The sequence below is a fragment of the Marmota flaviventris genome, chromosome 14, assembly GCF_047511675.1.
Source record: "Marmota flaviventris isolate mMarFla1 chromosome 14, mMarFla1.hap1, whole genome shotgun sequence".
Taxonomy (NCBI): domain Eukaryota; kingdom Metazoa; phylum Chordata; class Mammalia; order Rodentia; family Sciuridae; genus Marmota; species Marmota flaviventris.
In genome coordinates, this window is record NC_092511.1 from 51,128,313 (window position 1) to 51,148,150 (window position 19,838).

Consider the following 19,838-nt stretch of genomic DNA (forward strand, 5'->3'; position numbering starts at 1 on the left):
GAATTTAGGATCTAGATTCAACACCTAGAGGGCCTCTCCCACTCTCCATTCTGTATGTTCCCATGTCTCCAAGAAAAATGAATTCCAACTTGCCTAATTAAGTTGACAGGTAAGTTTGAATTTAGTACTGAGATGTAGCTATAAAAAATACTAGCAGGGACACAATACACTGGAATTTCTTAGAAAAGCAACAGGAAGTTTTGAAAAATGCTTCTAGCTAAAGTCAGATTTTATGGTGGCTATTCAGACCTGCTAGCTTTGCAGAGTTGTAGACATTTTACTGTTCTTTGAAAAAAAGAAGAATCTATAATAAGCATGTTCATTTTAGAGAAATACTGTGTTTATTATTTTTTTTGTAACCATTCCCAAATTATTTAAAATGTCTTTCTTTGTTCTAGAGCAGTGTATATATTGGTTAGAATGGGCCTAGAGCTGATGCATTTCCAGGAAGATTTTCAAGAGAGCTGCCAGATTCAGAGTATCTTTCCTCAGGATGGCATTATACTGGGGATGGGGGGCAGGGGCAGATGATTCGTACAGAACTGTGCTGTTTCAAGGTAAGCATATGGAGTTCAAGAACTTTATCAAGAAATCTAAAGCATCATCCCTTTTGGTGTCGTCAATGTGAGATGGAATATTCATCCTACTTCTATTTTGGAACATTCCTAGATATATGTAGAATCCTTGGGAATTATCAGTGATACCAGAAATGATTTTTTTTTTTTACATAGATGGAGCCAAGGTTTTCCATGACTGTTGCACTTTCATGATTCTTAATCCACTCCAGGACCAAGCCCATGTCACAGAGGCTGAAATATGGGGGTGAGGCAGGGTGTGTGTGTATGGGGGTGTGTGGTACAGTTGTTTCCAGTCCTCACTTCAGATATACCAAGGGGATGATTGCCACTATGACCCCAACAGACCAAGGCAATGGTCACCACTGCGATCCCAGCAGATAAAGGAGAGAGTCACCACTCTGACCTCATCAGAACAAGGAGTTGGTCACCACTCTGACCCCAGCTGACCCATCATTCTCATGGGCACCAGCAAAAAATTTATACCAAACTTGGAAACATCTACTGACTCGGATAAGAAGTTTCAGGACATATGGAGGGAATATAAAATGTGTCAGGAGATTTGGCTGGAAAAGTAGGCAGGATCAAGGCCAGGAAGGACATGAAAGCATCAAGCTAAAAAGTAGAGACATCAGTCTTTAACATTACAGAGGGCCCATAAGGGATTTAAGCAGAGAAAGAACATGATCAAATAAGCAAGTTAGAAATAACTTATTAGCAGCAATGTGATGTGAAATTATTATTTTTAGAGTTTAAAACACAGCCTCATAATAATATAGAATGGACACTAGTTGCCAGTCTTGCAAGGTTGTATCTGGAAGACACTCCTTGCCCACTGGGTGGGTCCTCCCTGGCTGACTTCTCATTTCTGCCACTTAGTGGACTCCATGGAGGTGGTGACCTTCAGGCCTGGACCCGCCAACCTGCCATGCTCAGTGTTACTAGAGATATGAAAGGAGTGGATAGACCACAGAGGAATTAGTATTAGTTCTTGAGATGAGCCACATCAGCAGATCCTGCTAACATTATTAACAACACACAGAATTTTGCAAGGGAATTGTTTGCCATTGTAGACAACTACAAGTTGATTTTTGTGCAAGGAAGTAGGTCCAGCCAGTTCAGCACTGTCCCTTTAAGCCTGATTGCCTGAAAGTAAGAAAGTGTGCTGACTGTGTGGCGACAGGAGCTTGGCAAGCTAAAGCCACAGAAGAAGCCAAGAAGTTTGGGACTGTGAATACAGTCCACCTGAAACTTGGGAGAAGTAAAAAAAAATTCCAGATCCAAACACCTGGAACTTCAACCTGACACTTCCTATGTGTAACACTGTGTAAATGAGACTGTGCACACAGTGGAGTTTGACATCAGAGCTGATGTCAAGGGAGCAGTGCTGGCTTGCCATGTGTCCTCAAATACAGCTCTGCTTTTTCTCTTTCTTTTTTTTTTCTCTCTTTTTGAACATGGTACCTTCTTCATCCAGAATTCCTCCCCTCATTCTATCCCCAGATATCCTTTCCTTTCTTTGCTCCTTTTTATCCTATTTATCCTTCTAGACTCAACCCGGGTCTCAGTTCCTCCAGAGGCTTCTCTTCTCCTGTGCTCACTGCTGTAGCAGTACAGTGTACTCTCCACTCATCTTCATTTACTTGCCATTATCTGCAACTCAAAGCTAGACTGTAAGATTTTGTGCTAAGAACTGAACTGACCATCTCGCAAGTGTATCCTGGCTACACTAAATATTAAGAAAAGAGGCAGATAGTTGCCTCATCTGTCTCTGCAAAGAATCACATTTTTTTTTTTTTTAGTATCTTTTTTTCTTTTTGGTACCAGGCATAGAACCCAGGGCACTTAACCACCAAGCCACATCCCAGCCCTATTTTATATTTTATGTAGAGACAGGGTCTTGCTGAGTTAATTCACAGTTGCATTTTCCCCTTAGGGCCTCGCTGAGGCTGGCTTTGAACTCACAATCCTCCTGCCTCAGCCTCCCAACCTGCTGGGATTACAGGCATTCACCACCATGCCCAGCTAAAGAATCACTTTTTATAGTAAAATTATTTTTGAGTTTATTGACTGTCAGCAATGTGCTGAGTATAAGCCAGATCCAATATAGCCTCTTCCCAGTGACCCTAGCTCCTAAGTGTAACCATTATTACATAGGTTCTTTTTCTTGATTCCTTTATAAAGTGACAGTGAATGAAAGAAGACAAATTTAAATCATACTATTGCCAAGTAGAGGCTGTTTCCCCATCAGGTAGTCATTAGTATACTTAGAATATTTTTCATGCTTCATAACTTTGCCTATGGTCAAAACAAACAGCATTTATAAACATTAAAATGTTCCCATTTTTTCTCAAAAAGTCTGGAGGAAATGATCACTTGCTGGATTTAAGGCCAAGTCTTCCACTGGTATTATGTGTCCCTGGCCCTCTGGTGATAGCATGTGACACAGCCTCACCCAGCATATTGTGTGGGCCTTGACTATACTTCCCTCTCAGTCACTTCAAAGCGTGGCTCATCTGCCCAAGAGACATTTATTGGGTGATTGCTAACTGACAAATGTCTTTCTTGTCTTTTTCTAAATGCTTTTCTGTCCAAAGCAAGTTGGTTCCCTTTTGACAAAAAGATGCTATTCATGAGAAAAACTTCCTGACAAAAAAGAATCCTAGACTTTATTGCCAAGGATCAGCAGCATAAGGAAAAGCACAACTGAATGAGGATTAGAACTTTGTGTGTGTTATTGACTTCAGGTTCCCACCAAAGCAAACATGGCATCAGGGTAAATCCTCTTATGATTTAACTTGCTCTGAGCCACCCCTAGATGTCAAGGTTGCTGGTAAATGTGTTCAATCCATGCCCCAACATACTTTGAGTCTCTAAATCTTTAACAAAGTATATTATCCTAAAGATTTAGAGTACATAATTCTCTTAATCCATGTTAGAAAAACATCATTATGAAACCTAAAATAGTGTTCTTGATGGTCTCATTTAGATTCCCTGTCTCTTTAGCTAAGCAACTCTTCCTATTAGTGGGATCTTCTCAGAAGGTATTTTGTTTCAAAAAACAAAAGTCTCAAGTGATGTGAATGTTTCTGCCTGGGATAGGCGAGACCAGTACTTTTCAGAGGTGATTCTATGTTCTAATGATTCCTTGGAACTCTCAAGATCAAGAGGGGTGAATGGGAGGGGCTGCCCACCCAAGTCTCTACATGAGGAGCTCTATTTTTTGTCTATTTTGTATAAATTGCTCTCTAACACAGATTTCATTTGAAAAAGGATTCCATTGCTTAAAGATAAGCTTAAAAAAGGAAAACCAAACTAGAATATTTTTTTGGATTTAGCAGTTAGATTACATTGCATACAAATAAAGTCGTCTTAAGATACCCAGATTGCTGTTGTTCTAAGCAGTAACACATTTTTTTTAAAATATTCATTTATTCTACAAATATCTATTGGGCTTCTCCTATATGCTAGGTGCTATGCTAGCTTCTGGGATACAACTGTAAAATAGGCATGACACTTGCTCTCATGGTCTGTCTAGTCTAATGGAAAGACAAGCAGGTAAGTAAATAATTATCATGCATTGTGATAATAAGGTGCTAGTTAGGGAAAGAAATCAGAAAAGGCTTCTGAGTGTTATTGAAGTAGAAGTCGGAAATTTGGAAAGTTCAAGAAACAAGAATTGCATATGTAAAAACCTGTGGGCAAGAGAGATAATGTCTCTCTTGAAGAACTAATATATATATATATACAAGTCTTCTCTAACCTGCACTAAATATATATATATATATATATATATATATATTTAGTATATATATATATATATATATATATATATATATATATTTAGTATATATATATATATATTTAGTGCAGGTTAGAGAAGACTTGTAAGCAGCCTTAAGGGATATGGATTTTGTCTCAAAAGCCATGTGAAGCAGGAAACAATGGTCATATTTTTGTTTTGAAATGCTAAGTCTGACTATAGGTTGGAGAATGGAGTGAAGGGGAGCAGAACGGGGAAGCAGAGATGAAGACTATTCAAGAGTTCCAAGTGAGAGCCAGGTGATGTGGTACATGCCTGTAGCCACTAGGAGGGTCACAATTTTAAGGCCAGCCTCCACAACTTAGTGAGACCCTGCCCTAAGATAAAATTTAAAAGATGGAGAGCCTGGGGCTAGCTCAGTGGTAGAATGCTTGCCTTCCATGGGTGAAGTCCTGGGTTTGATCCCTGGTTACCCCTCTACCCCCCTCATACAAAAGGTTTCAAGTGAGAGATGTTGTAAGGGAGCAGAAGCATTAAACAAAGAGACACTACCAAATTCTAGAGACAATGTAGGATTAGAGTCAGGTGAGTCTGATTACTGATGGGATGGACATTGGGTATGAAAGAGGAGGTGTCAAGGATGCTATTCAGCTTTCTGGCTCAGGCAACTGAGTGAATAGTAGAGTCAGTAAACTTGGGGCAGAGGGTCAGGTTCAGAGGGAAGATAATGAGATTCATTTTGGACACATTAAGTTGGAGACCCCCATGGGGCATTTATGTAGATGCTGAGTAGGCAGTTGGATAGGTGGCTTTTTAGGTTAAAAGGCAGTCTAGGCTGGAGATACAGATGTGGGACTGCTCAGAGTAGAGATGGTGATCACACCCTGGAAATGGAGTAAATGCGAGCTCCTAGAGAGTGAGTAGGCTGTAAAAACAAAACAACAACAACAACAACAAAGCAATTTAGAAAGGTGGCTGAGATATAGAGAACAAAGAGAAGGAAAAATAAGAGAAGGTGGTGTCATAGAAGCCAAGAGATGGGAGCTGTTCAATGACAGGTGAATGAGAAAAATGTTAAATATTGTAGAGGTCACAATCTGAAAAATATTTGCAGAATGTGGGAATATTATTAGAAACAACATTCACAAGTTCTCTGTTTACTTTTTGGACTAGTTGAAAAGTTTTCTATACTCATCAGGAACAAACCTCATACAAAACTGTAAAAACATAATAATAATAACAGCTAGGAGACAGGGCACCTTTCATTCTCAGTGGACTGCTATACCAGTGTGTAGTTTCTGTAAATATCAGAGAAGGTTTAAAAGCTAAACAACAAATGGTTGACATATCCCTCCTCACACATATGGAGGCAAGAACTGAAGGGCTATCTCATGTGAGCCCTAAAAACTCAAAAAACAAAAAGCAGGAGTCCCACATGGTCTACTTTTTAATGTAATACAATGTTAGTATTATGTAAGATACAATAAATATAAATAAATAGCTAGAATAAGTGGGATCTACACACACTAAAAAATTTGCAAAGTGATGTTAATTCATAGTTGCATTTCCCCCAGACATACTTCCACCTTCCACCCACCTCTTCTTAACTTCTGTTTATTATTCTCCTTTCTACCTGCACTTGTTGGGCTTATCTTGAGGACTGTGGTTGCTGGTAAATAGGTTGAGTTTGGGATTCTTCCCAGAATGGTAAGACAGTATTTCCCATAAGGTAAGTGGTTCTTGCAGACATTCACCACTCTATAAACTACCTGGGGAGTATCTAGCTTACTGGCTTCCTTTTATAGTTGAAGAAATTGGGATAGAAAAAAATAATAACTCACTTAAGCAAAGACACTTCAGGCAATGAGTGGGCAGCTGAAGTAGGTCTCCATGCCACCTGTCCTATATGTATAAAAATGATGCATCTGGGAGATAACAGGACTAAAATATGTTCTGTCCTATTTTATACTACAAGACTAGTTCTGCTCATGTCAAGCTGCTAAACCATTCGGATACAAAATGGAGGGCAAAAATATAGTTTTATATGTTTGGGAGACATTGTGAGAACCAGTCCACAATGTGAATTCTCTTGTATTTCCTGTTTCACTGTTCTTTGTGAAGAGAGAGAGAGAGAGAGAGAGAGAGAGAGAGAGAGAGAGAGAGAGAAAGAAAGAATTGTTTCCAAGGAGATTGGAGGTGGAAAGATATACGCTGATTTCTTCTATAATGGTTATTAAGTTCTGCATTGCCTGAGGGTTCAGGGATCTTTCCACTCCAGCACTCAAGCTCAGCCACTACATCTTTTCCAGTAGCTGATACCTTGACCATCCCATGAGATGTCAGGAATTCATGTGACTGCCTGGATGGGGCTGGCAATGGAACAGGGAAGGACTGAGCCAGATAAAGCAGTTAAATCCAGCTGTCCCTGGACCAGGTTGATGAAAGAGAGAAAATGGCTTTCTGTGGACAGATGTAACTCTGAGCTGCCAAGAAATTTAATGGCATGGTGGAGGAGGTTGGAAATCCCAAAAACATGGAAGATGATGGAGAATAAAGAAAGACCTTGGACTTTGGAGTTAAAGACCTGGCTCAGAATCCCAGCTATGACTCTGACGTAACAATAAGAGCTTGCAGATTTATTTTAACTTCTCAAAGCCCTCTCCTCATCTGTAAAAATAAAGTTGTGAAGATGCAGTGAAATCATGTATGTAAAGAACCCAATTTACTTCCTCTCTCTTTTTTTAACCTTAAATTTCTTAGTTTCTTCCCAATTCAAGCTTTATCTCTTTACATCCCATGAAACAGTTTTGCTAAAGAAAAACTCCAGCTTTTGCTGAACTGCCCTTGAAGAAAACCTCCTTGGGATTTGGACCTACAGTTTCAGAAGGAGTTGGCATGCTAAGCCTACAGTACTGTGACAAGTGAAAAAATTATTTGTGACAGAGAAAAATTACTTGCAATTTACAATTCTCAGCTGACTCCAAAGGACATTCTTTGTTTGCTGAACAGTGGTGGATGTGAGGATACAAAGTTCTTAGTTTAAAAAAAGTTCTTAGTTAAAAAAAAAAACCAAAAACTTAGTTCACTAAGTTTTTCTGCATTAGAAATAATCTGGTTAATTGATGAATTGATTGATTGCAGGAGGGCAGTGAGGAGGGAAAAGTCAAAGGAGAATGAATGAGTCCAGAAGAAGCAGTGAATACTGAGTCTATGTGTGGGCAAGACTGAAGGATGAGAAAAGAAGGTGCCGGAAGGAAACTTTGTGGGGAGATCTCAGATGATTAATAGGAATGTTTGTTGAAGTTTGCTTTGTGGTGCTTGATACTACACTTGAATGTGTCTCTGCATGAAATCTACAATAAAATCTATGTTTCTTGTCAGTGTGTTCAGGGATATTAATTTGTTCTTGCTGAGAAGTGCATAAGCACTGAGTCCTACTTCAAAGTTTCTGAGCCCAGGACAGGGCTGCCTCTAAGGCCCAGGCTTATCTGAGTCACATTACTCAAGTACCAGCATCCTCTCCTCTGGCTGAAGATATGCATTATTTTTTTCAAAGCAGAAAGAAACAAATACCTAAAGAAACTATTGCCTTTGGGCCCAGGGCAGATCTGAAAGTCAAAGGTAGAATTTTATCTGGTCATAGTACACAAAGTTCAAAAGATTTGGCTTAACCCAGAACTTCTCTGTTTACCTTCCGACATGGTCATAACACCTCTATTCCAAATTGTTGGGGTTACCAGGACCCTGGCAGAGCAGATTCCTTTTTGGAGGTGTGAACCAACTGGGAAAATAAAAAGTCTGAAAATAATCAATATGGAACAGAAGACAACAGACAGAAAATAGTTTTAAAAGCAGAGTGACTGGGTGGGTCTTCCAGCCCTGATAGGAACTGGAACTGAACAAGGGGGAAAGGCCCAAATCCTTTATCTAAGGACATACATCAAAAGGTTTCAGTGTGGCAGGCTTCTTGAAGAAAACAGGGTAAGAATGGGGGAAACAAGTTGTTTGGAGCTTGGAAGGTTACGCCCATCTCCGGGTTTGAACCTAAGGGCTATGAGCTAAGGCAGGGCGCCAGCATGATCTGGGCTTTCTTGAACTGAGGAATTTCACTCAGGAGTTCCCAGAAAAGTAGCCTCCCTGCCTTATGATGGCTCAAAAAAACCCATAATTTATACACGGCTTCCAACACAATCCTAAACAATATTGATGATTCAGAGCATTGACCTCATACTGGAGATGGTGGCACACATCTGGAAATGCCAGTTATTTGGGAGGCTGAGACAGCAGAATTGCTAATTTGAAGTTCACCCTTGCAATTTAGCAAAACCCTGTCTCAAAAAAAATAAAGAGGTTGTGGTGCATACCTGTAATCCCAGCAGTTTGGGAGGTTGAGGCAGGAGGATCACGAGTTCAAAGTCAGCCTCACCAAAACTGAGGCACTAAGCAACTCAGTGAGGACCCTGTCTCTAAATAAAATACAAAATAGGGCTGGGGATGTGGCTCAGTGGTCGAGTGCCCCTGAGTTCAATCCCCCGTACAAAATAAATAAATAAATGTAAAAATAAATAAACAAAAAAGACTGGGAATATAGCTCAGTGGTAAAGTATTCCTAGGTTCTATCCCTAGTATGAAAATAAAATAAAGAATATTTACCTGATGCTGCAAAATTTGTATTAAGAGTTCAAGAGTAAACCCCAAGGCAGAGATTTTTACTTGCTTGAGAACACCTTCCATGTCCAGAAAATCAATAGTAGCTGCTTTCTGAGCTCATCTGTGAAGTAATAGGCCAATGGGTTCGATTTTCAGAGTTTCTAGCAGAGCTTGTGACCTCACCTAACCCCACAGCTCTGCTTCCCCACAAGTCCCTCCTTTTCCACAGTGGAACAGGGCCTGTTAGCAAGCAAGGAATAGCTTTTAAAACAAAGGTCAGAGAAAAACACATACCTTGAAAAACTGATAGACGTGAAAATTGGATATGAAGAAAGATGACCAAGAAGTTTTAAAGGTTGAGAGCAGTGTGTAGTAGATTGCTTTGAAATAATGGTTCCTCAAATGAATAAAGCTGCAGAGATTTGTTGCTGGAGCTTACTTGTGTCAATTCTTTTTTTTTTTTTTTTTTAATGCAAATAAAATTTAATGATTGGTACAGTTATAGTGATACAACATGGTGAAAATTTCCATAACACACATTCATTAGAACTTGTTGTTTTTTCTTGCTTCAATTCTTGAGTACCACTTCCAGAACAGCTACCATTTTAATCAGAGAATCCCCTTTTACAGAATGACTAACATGTACAAATAGGTGGATGTCACTCTACCACGAGGGTGACATAAAGATAGCCCTGAATGTGCTTCAATGACGTGTCACAAAGGCCAGCTCTAAGAACTGAGCATTGTAATGTAGAGGAGAGAGCATGAGATTTAGAGCCAGATGGCCTCGATGAAAACCCAAGCTCTTCCACTTGCTGCCTGTCAAGCAGGAGATCCCTTTGTTCCTCTGAACCTCAATATCCTCTTTTAGAAAGGGAGGTCTTGTACCTCACATACTTGTTGTGAGGATCATTGGAAAAATGCAGATGAAAACACTTTAAACTTTTTTCTAATTCAAAGGTAATACATGTTTAATGTAAGAAAATTAGAAACAGATAAAGGAAGACATCAAAGAAGTATACATAATCCCACCAACCAAGGAGCACAGATAGTATTTCAATATGTATTTTCAAATTCTTTTATATCTATGCACAACACACACATGTAAATACACACACACACACACACTTTCTTTTAAACAAAAATAGCAACAAACTGTGCATACTATTTTTGTAGCCTGCATTTCCACTTAGCGATAGACTGCAAAATATTTCCCATGCCAATCGTCTTTTGCCACATATTCAGGAAAGCACTTTTAAAACTGTAAAGGGTCCCTCAAATACCAGCAGTTATTAAGAATGAATGAATCAACACAGTCATCTCTTCCTCAATGCATACAAAACTCTAAAAGCCCAAAAAGTATCTTGCATAATTCTATTGGAAATTCTTTAAATAAAATATGAGATGAACAGGTCAATTTTGTCAACATTTTAAAATTTCTTTTCTGATCTTTTTCTTCTGATAATTAGGAAGACAAAAGTTACAAAATGAGATTTTGTCTCAGCATCTTTTATTTTAAATGTCTTTGATATATTCCCTTCAAATTTGCTTTGGCAATGATGTAAGGATTCTGTTGAGAGATACTACATATGCACCATGGTGCTTCCCATTAACATAGTTTAAAATCATTACCCAGAACTCGGAAGCTACTGCCCATCTGTTTTCCATGTTTAAGGTCTTCACTCTCATGAACACACTCTCTCTCTGTGGAGATATATATATATATATATATATATATATATATATATATATATATATAGAGAGAGAGAGAGAGAGAGAGAGAGAGAGAGAGAGAGAGAGAGAGAGAGGTGCAGGGGAAAGGTCAGAGAAGTCAGAGTATACACACACAGAGTATAACACAGAGTATACCCCCCCCCACACACACACATATATATTTTTCCTATGCACACAACCAGAAAATAAATTGCAACCATGCTTTGGAAATGATACAAAAATGAGGAGCAGAAGAGTTAATTTGGCATGAGGATGTTTTGCCCATTTTCCCCTACCTCATCTGATCTGGATTAAGAGTTTGGAGATTTCAGTCCTTGTTTTAATGCTGTCATTATTTATGCAACTTGAGCAATCCACTCCACTTTTCCTCAGTCTTGGTTTCCTCATCTGTAAAATTTTAGGAGTAGAACAGATGATCTCTAAACCTCTAATGGTTTAAGACCACATTGGAAAGCCAGGTGTGCATTCTGATCGAACATAGGAGATACAGTGTCAGATATGCCCCGGAACAGTTCCAACCACTTGTTACATAATGAAATCTTCTGTATCTCTAATTAACCTCCTACCCCCAATGAAGCCCAGATTCCCTAATCCCTCCTATTTTGACTTCTCTAACTTTTATCTTGCATCTGCAGACTCTTCCAAATCCCAGCAAATAAGGACCCTCCAGCTGGCATCCTTTCTGATTGGTCAGTGCCCAAATACATATCAGTTTTAAAATATTTTGAATATCACCCTTTATATAGGACTCTTCTGCATCCCTGCTGCACAATACTTGATTACTACAAAGGCTAACTCATTATTCCTTGGGACTGAACCCTCTCAGGTTCACAAAATTGGAAGCTATATTTTAAATTGGCCCACTTTATACGGAACAGGTGAAAATAAAAGTAGAAAAATTAACAAAGTGTTGTGAATTTTATTAACTTAAGTATAAAAAAAGTTAGATATATCATTTTTCTAAGTGTGTATAGTTGTCTGGTTGTTTAAAGTGAAAAATTTTAAAGTTTAGTTCTAGACTTTAAAATAGCAGGATCTTTTAAAAATCATTTTTATTGAGTTATAAGTTACATGCCATAAAATTTACCCATTTAAAGTTTACAATTCAGTGATTTTTAGCATATTTACAAAGCTTAGCAACCATCATTAAAATATAATTTTAGAACATTTTTATCTCCCCCAAAAGCCCGTATACCTTAGCAGCCATTCCCCAATCCCCCTCCTCTCAGTTTCTGGCAACTTCAAATCTATTTTCTGTCTCTAAGGATTTATCTATTCTGGGCCTTAAATTTCTAGACATGGAGTAACACAATATGTGGCCTTTTGAGAGTGACTTCTTTCACTAAGCATATTGTATTCAAGGTTTTGAGTGCATTTCTGATGTCTGAATCACACTAAAACCACAGGCAATTGTGGACAAATGTTTGAAACACACAATTCTGGCACCCTTTGACCTCCTATTCTGAATCCGGGTCTTCCCTCTCCAAGGTCTTCACTCTCATGAACACACTCTCTGGTTTTATCTCTTCCTTCAACCCCCAAACAAGTTTCTTGTCAAATATCTTAATCTATGGAAATCTGTTTTACATAAATCCTTAAGAACTCCTTGGAAGTCAGGAATCATAAGCAGCGAGGACTTAATATATTAGTGTTCCAGTGGGTAACTGCTTTAGAAAATAATTTCCGAAGAGCAATTTTCATTTTGGAATTCTAACTAAGAGCTGAGCTCCACACTAAATACTTTAAAATTTTCATTTCAGGTCATTCTTGCTAATGAATGTGCATATTAATACTTTCATCTCACAAAGGAGAAGTTAGGGGTCTAGAGAAGACAAGTAACATCTCCCAGGTGACCCATTGATCAGATGGCAAAAATGCGATGTCTCTCAGGTGTATTTGATTTTAAAGTTTGTGTTTTTCATTTCATAGAGTCCAAGACTCATATATTTTTTTTATATTTTAGTATCTCTATAATTAGGATGCTCTTTACAATTGATGTCATCTTATGTAATTGGTATAGCTTTTTCTTTGTAACATATAAAATAGTGGTTCATCTTACAATTGACTATATCTTCATTTTTGATAAAAGTTGGTAATAAACAATATTGCCATTCTGAAGAAATTAACCTTCAATAATGGACATCAGTGACAGAAGTAGGAGAGAAGGAGATAGATTTCTTGGGGGAATTCCCTACTCAATCACATGCCTATCTGCTTTTGTGGATAAAAGTGACCTGGTAAATGCTATCCTTGTAATGCATTCATTATCAACAGTGCTACCTTGAAATATCTAACCTTTGCATTGCAGTTTAGAGCAGAGAAGTCTTACAATATCAATTAATAAGGTGTCAGTCAAACTATATATATATATATATATATATATATATATATATATGTCAAACTATATATATATATATATATATATAGTACGTATATATATTTAGTACATATATATATTTAGTACATATATATAGTACACACACACATATATATAGTATATATATATATATATATATATATATATATATATATATATATTATGAGAAAGTGAATTCAGGGCACTCAACCACTAAGCCACATCTCCAGCCCTTTTCTGCACTTTATTTAGAGACAGGATCTCACTGAGTTGCTTAGGGCCTCCCTAAGTTGCTGAGGCTGACTTTGAACTCATGATCCTCCTGTCTCAGCTTCCTGAGCCTCTGGGATTACAGGTATATGCCACCACACCCAGCCAAACAAATTGATTTTAATTGAATATAGTTTTAAAAACATCATGAAATGCTAATTTTCAACTCTAAAAAAAACTTGAGGAATGCCTGACTCATGGCAAAGTGATATGAGATGATTAGCTGTATATTTGCAATGCCTCTTGTATTTCTGTATTTTCTTCTCACACTTTCTGCCCACATTTTTAAAAGAAAATGATTATAAAGGAATATACATTTTGTGACTCAATAATTCATCTCCCAAGATTTTGCTCTGTTTTATAATAGGGGCATTCTAAGCAGAGGGCTGTTTGTCTTTCTTAGGGCAGAATAAAAGTTTGGTAGAGAGAAGGAAGTGGGCAGGAAGAAGCTTATGTAAGTATTCACTTATAATGCTGCCAGGTTGCCACTCTCATGTTTTTTCTTTTCCTTCTGATGTTCCTCTGGATGAAGGATACAGAACTCTAGGAATCAGGACCATCTTTTTCTGGACCAATTCCAAATAGAAATTTAAAAAGAGAGAGAAAAAAAGAAAGTGGAGGTAGAGTAAGAAAGGAACAGGAGAGTGAGAGAGTGAAGAACCATCATTCACCTACAATTATTTTTCTCATCTTTCTCTCTCTCTAGCAGCACGTATAATTCATTCAACAGGTATATTTTTAGTGCCTATAAAGTGTCAGGCATTATATTGGAAGCAGGTGATAGAAGGAGACAGCAGATTCTGCTCTACTGGTACTTTTCAATTGAGTAGAGATGACAGATACTAATAAAACCATTGCACACATATATGATTACAAATTGAGACATATTCTAGGAAGAAAATAAGAGAATACACAAGCATAAATAAGAAGGGACCCAAACTAGCCTGGAAGTCAGGCAGTCTTCCCCAGGAAGTGATTTTTTTTTTTAAGGGTGCAAAGAGGCCATGCGATAGAGGAGTTGATACCAGAGTGGATAGCTAAGGATGGTCATGTTTAAGGACTCAGAGTCCAGCAGTGTCTCTGGAGAGTGAGGATGCTCTGAAAAGATCTGGAGAAGTGGTCAGACCTGCAGGTCTCCAAGGCCACATTAAGGATTTCTCTATTTATTCCATGAGCATTGGAAAGCCAATGAGCATTCTAAATGGAGACAGGGAAGGGTGAGGAGGGTAATATTAGTTGGTGCCCTTAAGAGCTCCCTGTGGTTGTTGAGAATGGACTGGATAATGGGTCATGAAGGTAAGGACAAGACATAGATTCTTGCCCCACCTTCCCAGATGCTGGATGACTGAAGCAATACACTGACATTACCTAATTTTTGTTTACTAATGAGGTTAATTATGTCACATCTAGCTTACAAGGTTGTTGTGGGAGTGAAATAAAATGATGAATATGAAAGTGTTTTGAAGAAGCTCAAAGGGAGACACAAATATACAAATACAAAATTTAATTTTGGATAGCTAAGCTTCTGTGATAATTACAACAGAAGAGCTACTACTTACTGAACAGATATTTTGCAGTTAGTCCTTACAGTAATAAGATGAGAAATGAATCAATGACCCCAGTTTAGAGTGGAGCAGACTTCGGGGATTAAGTAATTTTTTCAGTGTCACAGTTGCTGAGTGTTAGAACCAGGATGCAAACCCAGGTGTGGCTGACTCTTAAACCACATCTGTAATCTTTCTTCTTAGAACCTCAATCTTTTTTTCTTCATTTATCCCATTTATGTGAAAGCCACGGAAAATGTGCTTAAAATAAAACTCTAACTCATTTTTCCCCACCCATTCTGTTTCTGAACATGCCTTAGCTGGACAACTGAAATGAAAGCAGATAAGAGTCAAATGTCAATAAGCAAGCAGGTCAAGCTTCTCACTAGCATTGGGAGAGACTGGATAGTGTTTTGGCAGTGAAACACCTGGTTATGATTATTTTTGGTGTTATTTTCGTGGCACCAAATAAGTTTAAGTAGTTTTTTGTTTTGTTTTTTTGGGGTTTTTTTTGGCAAAAATACAGACAAACCAAACAGGACAGATGTATACATATATATTTCTGCAATGGAATTGGACCTGGTTTTTGAGCTTTGGACTTCATAAACTTGAATTTATAAGAAAGGGTCAAATATCAAAGTTCTTAGTTGTCATATGTTCCTACTTCCTCACACCAAACTAAGCCAGTTTTGATGAAAAAAAAAAAGTATAATGTACAGTGTAGATAAAAGAACAAATAGTCTTCTTTTAATAACATGAGATTTAGGAATTAAACATAGCAGGCAGAAGATCCTGTAGGAATTTCAAGTGATATTTTACAATGGTTCACTAAAGGATGTTTTAAGCCTTGGTTTACATAGCATGATTCTTTATATAATGTTCTTTATTCTTGGGATCCCTGCAAGAGAATATATTGTATTGATATAGATAATCATTTCTGCTTCCTTCATAACTGGGCAGGTGGGAAGGTAATAAACAAAAATAATATCTAGCTCTTAGAAGAAGTGGGAAAGAAGTTTGAAGAGTAAAGGCCAACATAAAACAGAAATGAAAACCAGTGAGTTTTTTGAGTCAGATAACCTTATATTATGGACACCCTGAAAGATAAATACAAATAAAAAATACATCTGAATTTTTTTTTAACTTTCTAAGAATTACAAATTTACGGTCCTTTCAGGGAAGCATCTGTCATTCTATATAATATCCTATGGTCTTAAATTTATTTATCATTTACTCTTCTTTTAATCATATAATTAGTGGTTGCTTTATTCATTAGAAATTTGTAAAGCATATGTCAGAGACTTTGAGTATTTAAAAGCTATGAAAAGACAGAATTCTTGCCCTTGGATTATTAACACTTGGCTGCAGGGGCCAGATTTCTAACATGATTAGAAGACAAATACAATGACCATATTTCATGAGGAAAAAAATGCCAGAGGTATAAAACAAAATGAAAAAAAAAATTTCTATTGCTATTTAAAAAAAAAAAAAATCTCTCCTACAGTGGTGGAAACCTACTAAATGGAAATCCTGTGTTAGTCAGTTTTCATTGCTATAATCGAAATGCCTAACAAGAACAACTTAGAGAAAGAAAAGATTATTTGGGGCTCACTATTTAAGAGGTTCAGTTCATAGTTGGATGATTCCATTGCTCTGGGCTATAGATGAGGTAAAATGTCATGGCAGAAGGACACTGCAGAGAAAAACTTCTCAGCTCATAGCAGCCAGGAAATAGAGCAATAGAAGAGCCAGTCCATATCATCCAAGGCTACACCCTGAGACACCTATTTCCCCCTTCCATATCCTATCTGCCTAGAGTTACCACCAGTAACCAAACATTAATATTTTTAATCAAATTTAAATAATCAAATTATTAATCCATCAAATGGAGTAATCCACTGATGAGGTTATAGCTCTCATAATCTAATTGTTTCAACTCTGAACATTCTGGCATTTTCTAACACATGAGTTTGGGGAGTACATTAAAGATCCAAATCATAATACCCCCTGACCAAGGTAAATACTATGAAGAGACTGACCGTATGACTTGGGGACCAAAAGCTAGGAAAAGATGAATTGCAAGCCTAATGGAGAAAAATAATTTGAAGTTCTTAGTTAAAGCCAGGAGAAAGTAGATAAAAGATAAAGAGTATAAAGAGAAAAGGGAGGAACCAGGGAGATAAGGCAGGGCTGATATGAGGCTATAAAAAGCACAAAGATGTTCACCATACCATTTTGAAATTGTTTGCATCCTTGTGACTCAATGCCTGTTTTGTTGACCCTCTTCCTACCACATGCTGGGGATCAAACACAGGCCTCAGGCAAGAATGCTTTGGGTTAAGTAGTTTGTTGTTGTTGTTTGTGTGCATGACTACCAAAGAAGGAGCCGCATATCACATGATGGATCTCCTGGGAATGCAGCAGAGAAGGCCATGAGAACCTAAGGCTCAGACAGGCTCCCAGAAGTCTTTTTTTTTTTTTAATATTTATTTTTTAGTTGTAGTTGGACATAATACCTTTATTTTATTTATTTTTATGTGGTCGAACCCAGGGCCTCACACGCTAGGCAAGTGCTCTACCGCTGAGCCCGGCCAGAGATCTTAAGCTCATGGGCCATAGGATGTTATCCAGATCTCAGGAGAAAGAAGGCTCAGATAGAATCCAATTTTTACAAATAAAAAAAGAACATGATCCACATTGGTGGTAGTGGGTGTGTTTTTTTGTGAGGAGAGAGCTAATTAGAGAAGGGGAGTTTTAATTCAAATCTTTGAGGAAATGATGTTTTACAGGATAGCAGATGAGCAATAGGGAAAGGCATAGCATATTGAAGAATATTAGTTCTCACAGGTGTGTGTGTGTGTGTGTGTGTGCAAACTACATTCAATGTATATTTTAGCTATAGCTGGAGATAAACTCTCTTTGCCTTGAAGGAATATATTTTCAGTTCCTATTCAAGCTGCTAATGGTTCAGTAAGAAACAAGGTCCCAGACCAGTGATTTCCAAAGTTGTTTTTAACAAGAGAATCTTATCTAATTAAAGATAAAACAGGGCTGGGGTTGTGGCTCAGAGGTAGAGCGCTCACCTATTATGCTCAGGCCCTGGGTTTGACCTCAAGCACTTCATAAAAATAACATAAAGATATTGTGTCCACCTATAACTAAAAAAAAAAAAAAAAAGATAAAACAGATTTTAAAAATTTCTGTTGCCCTGGTTAAGACGGTGGGGGTCTTGTCCCTTTGTGCTCCCTTATATCCATCCCTAAGAATTCCTGGGGCTTCACAGAGCACAGTCTGAAAACCATCATCTTAAGAGCCATCCTGTCTCATTGGTCTCCTTTCTTGATGAAAATATGTTGACCTTGCCAGTAGAAATTCCATTTAAAAATTCGTGCCAGAAAATGAAAAAAATCAATAATATCTAATGTTGGCAAGAGAATAAGGAAATGCTCAGACATCAATGGTTAGAGTATTAAGTACAACCTTTTTGAAGACAATTCATCAACATTTTAAACATATAAACCATGCACTCATGTAGTCTCACTTCTAGAAACTCTATTATAGAAATATCACATATTTGCTCAAAAGTGTATGTACAAGCATGCTCATTATTTATGACTAAAATCAGAAACAACTTGAATAGGGAAATGGTTAAACATATTATGCTATTAATAATAGTATATTGTAGTGGGAATTAAATGAAATTGATATTTACAAATATATAGGATGTCTTTGATACAGTGTAAAGTGAAAATGACATAGTTTGACACATTTTTAAAGCAAACAAATCAATGTAAGTACTTCTCATTGCATAGAAAAAAATAACCTAGAAATAAATGGTTAGTCTTAGGGTTGCCGTTCTCTAGAGAAGGGAAATAGAGGTATAGGTAAGGGGGACCTATACATTTTACTCTACAGATGTTTCTGTAATTTGAATTTTAACAAAAAATATGCAGTAGTTTTATAATTAGAAAATCAATGAAGAGAAAGACAAAAGAGCACCACAGAACTGTTTGAAAATTGGTAGATTTTCTATTAACAAAATACAGAGAGACCCTGTTTCCCTTTTTTGCCCCGGCTACAAGGAAATCCAGAGTCAACTCCAACACATGAAACCTAGCAGTGACATTGGCCTTTAGATTTAGAACATTTACATTTTCCTTTTCCTTTCATCCTGCTTTTCTATTCCTAGTTAATTACCCCCCATCCAAGTTCCTCTTAGTATCCAAGTTCCTCTGAGTACCCAATCCTCCGTGGTCAAATGTGGGCTAAGAGGTGAAGCATTTATTATTTACACTTTATACTCTGATTAATCTCCATATAATTTGGGGTTCCTGAAAACAAGAAGCTGTGCTCTTACAACTATATCAAAACACATGGCTCAACTTTGGGGTTTTATTTTACCTCTATTTCAAATTTAAGGACTTCAAGGACAAGCAGGAGCTCTGTGTGACAAGTCCTGCCTTCATCCTGTAGATGGTGGGAAACCACTGAAGGTTTTTAAGTAAAGGAGTGACTGTATCTGAATGATATTGGGGGGGCGGGGGGGGGGGGCGGAAGTACCTGGCAGAGGAGAAAACAGAGTTGTGCATGGAAAGGCAGAGATGCTTATTAAAGACCTGTAGAGTGGTTGGATAATTAATGGTTAAATGACCAAGGTGATTTAAAAGTCTGCATTTATTGAAAGGGTGTGTGTACCATTTGTCATAATACATGGTTGGATCACTTGGTCTCAACATGGGCTAGTTAGGCCCATTATCTTAGATACAGTTAGATTAAAAAAAAAAAAAAAAGAAAAGAAAACTAGCTCCATAGATTGCAACGATAAATCCAGTAAGCCATTTCATAAGATGGCATGTGTAAAAAACACAGAGCCAAGACATCATTGTGTTTAGAAAAGAAGTGGAAGTCACAGTTTTCCCAAGTATTGGGGCAGATGGCATCTTTAT

The 19,838-nt window shown here is 37.5% G+C and overlaps 1 pseudogene; it reads left to right on the forward strand.

Annotated features, from left to right (window-relative positions):
- The first annotated feature begins 420 nt into the window (after positions 1 to 420).
- The window catches only part of LOC114091987 (phosphoserine aminotransferase pseudogene), a 32,647-nt pseudogene continuing 13,229 nt past the window's right edge, over positions 421 to 19,838 (forward strand).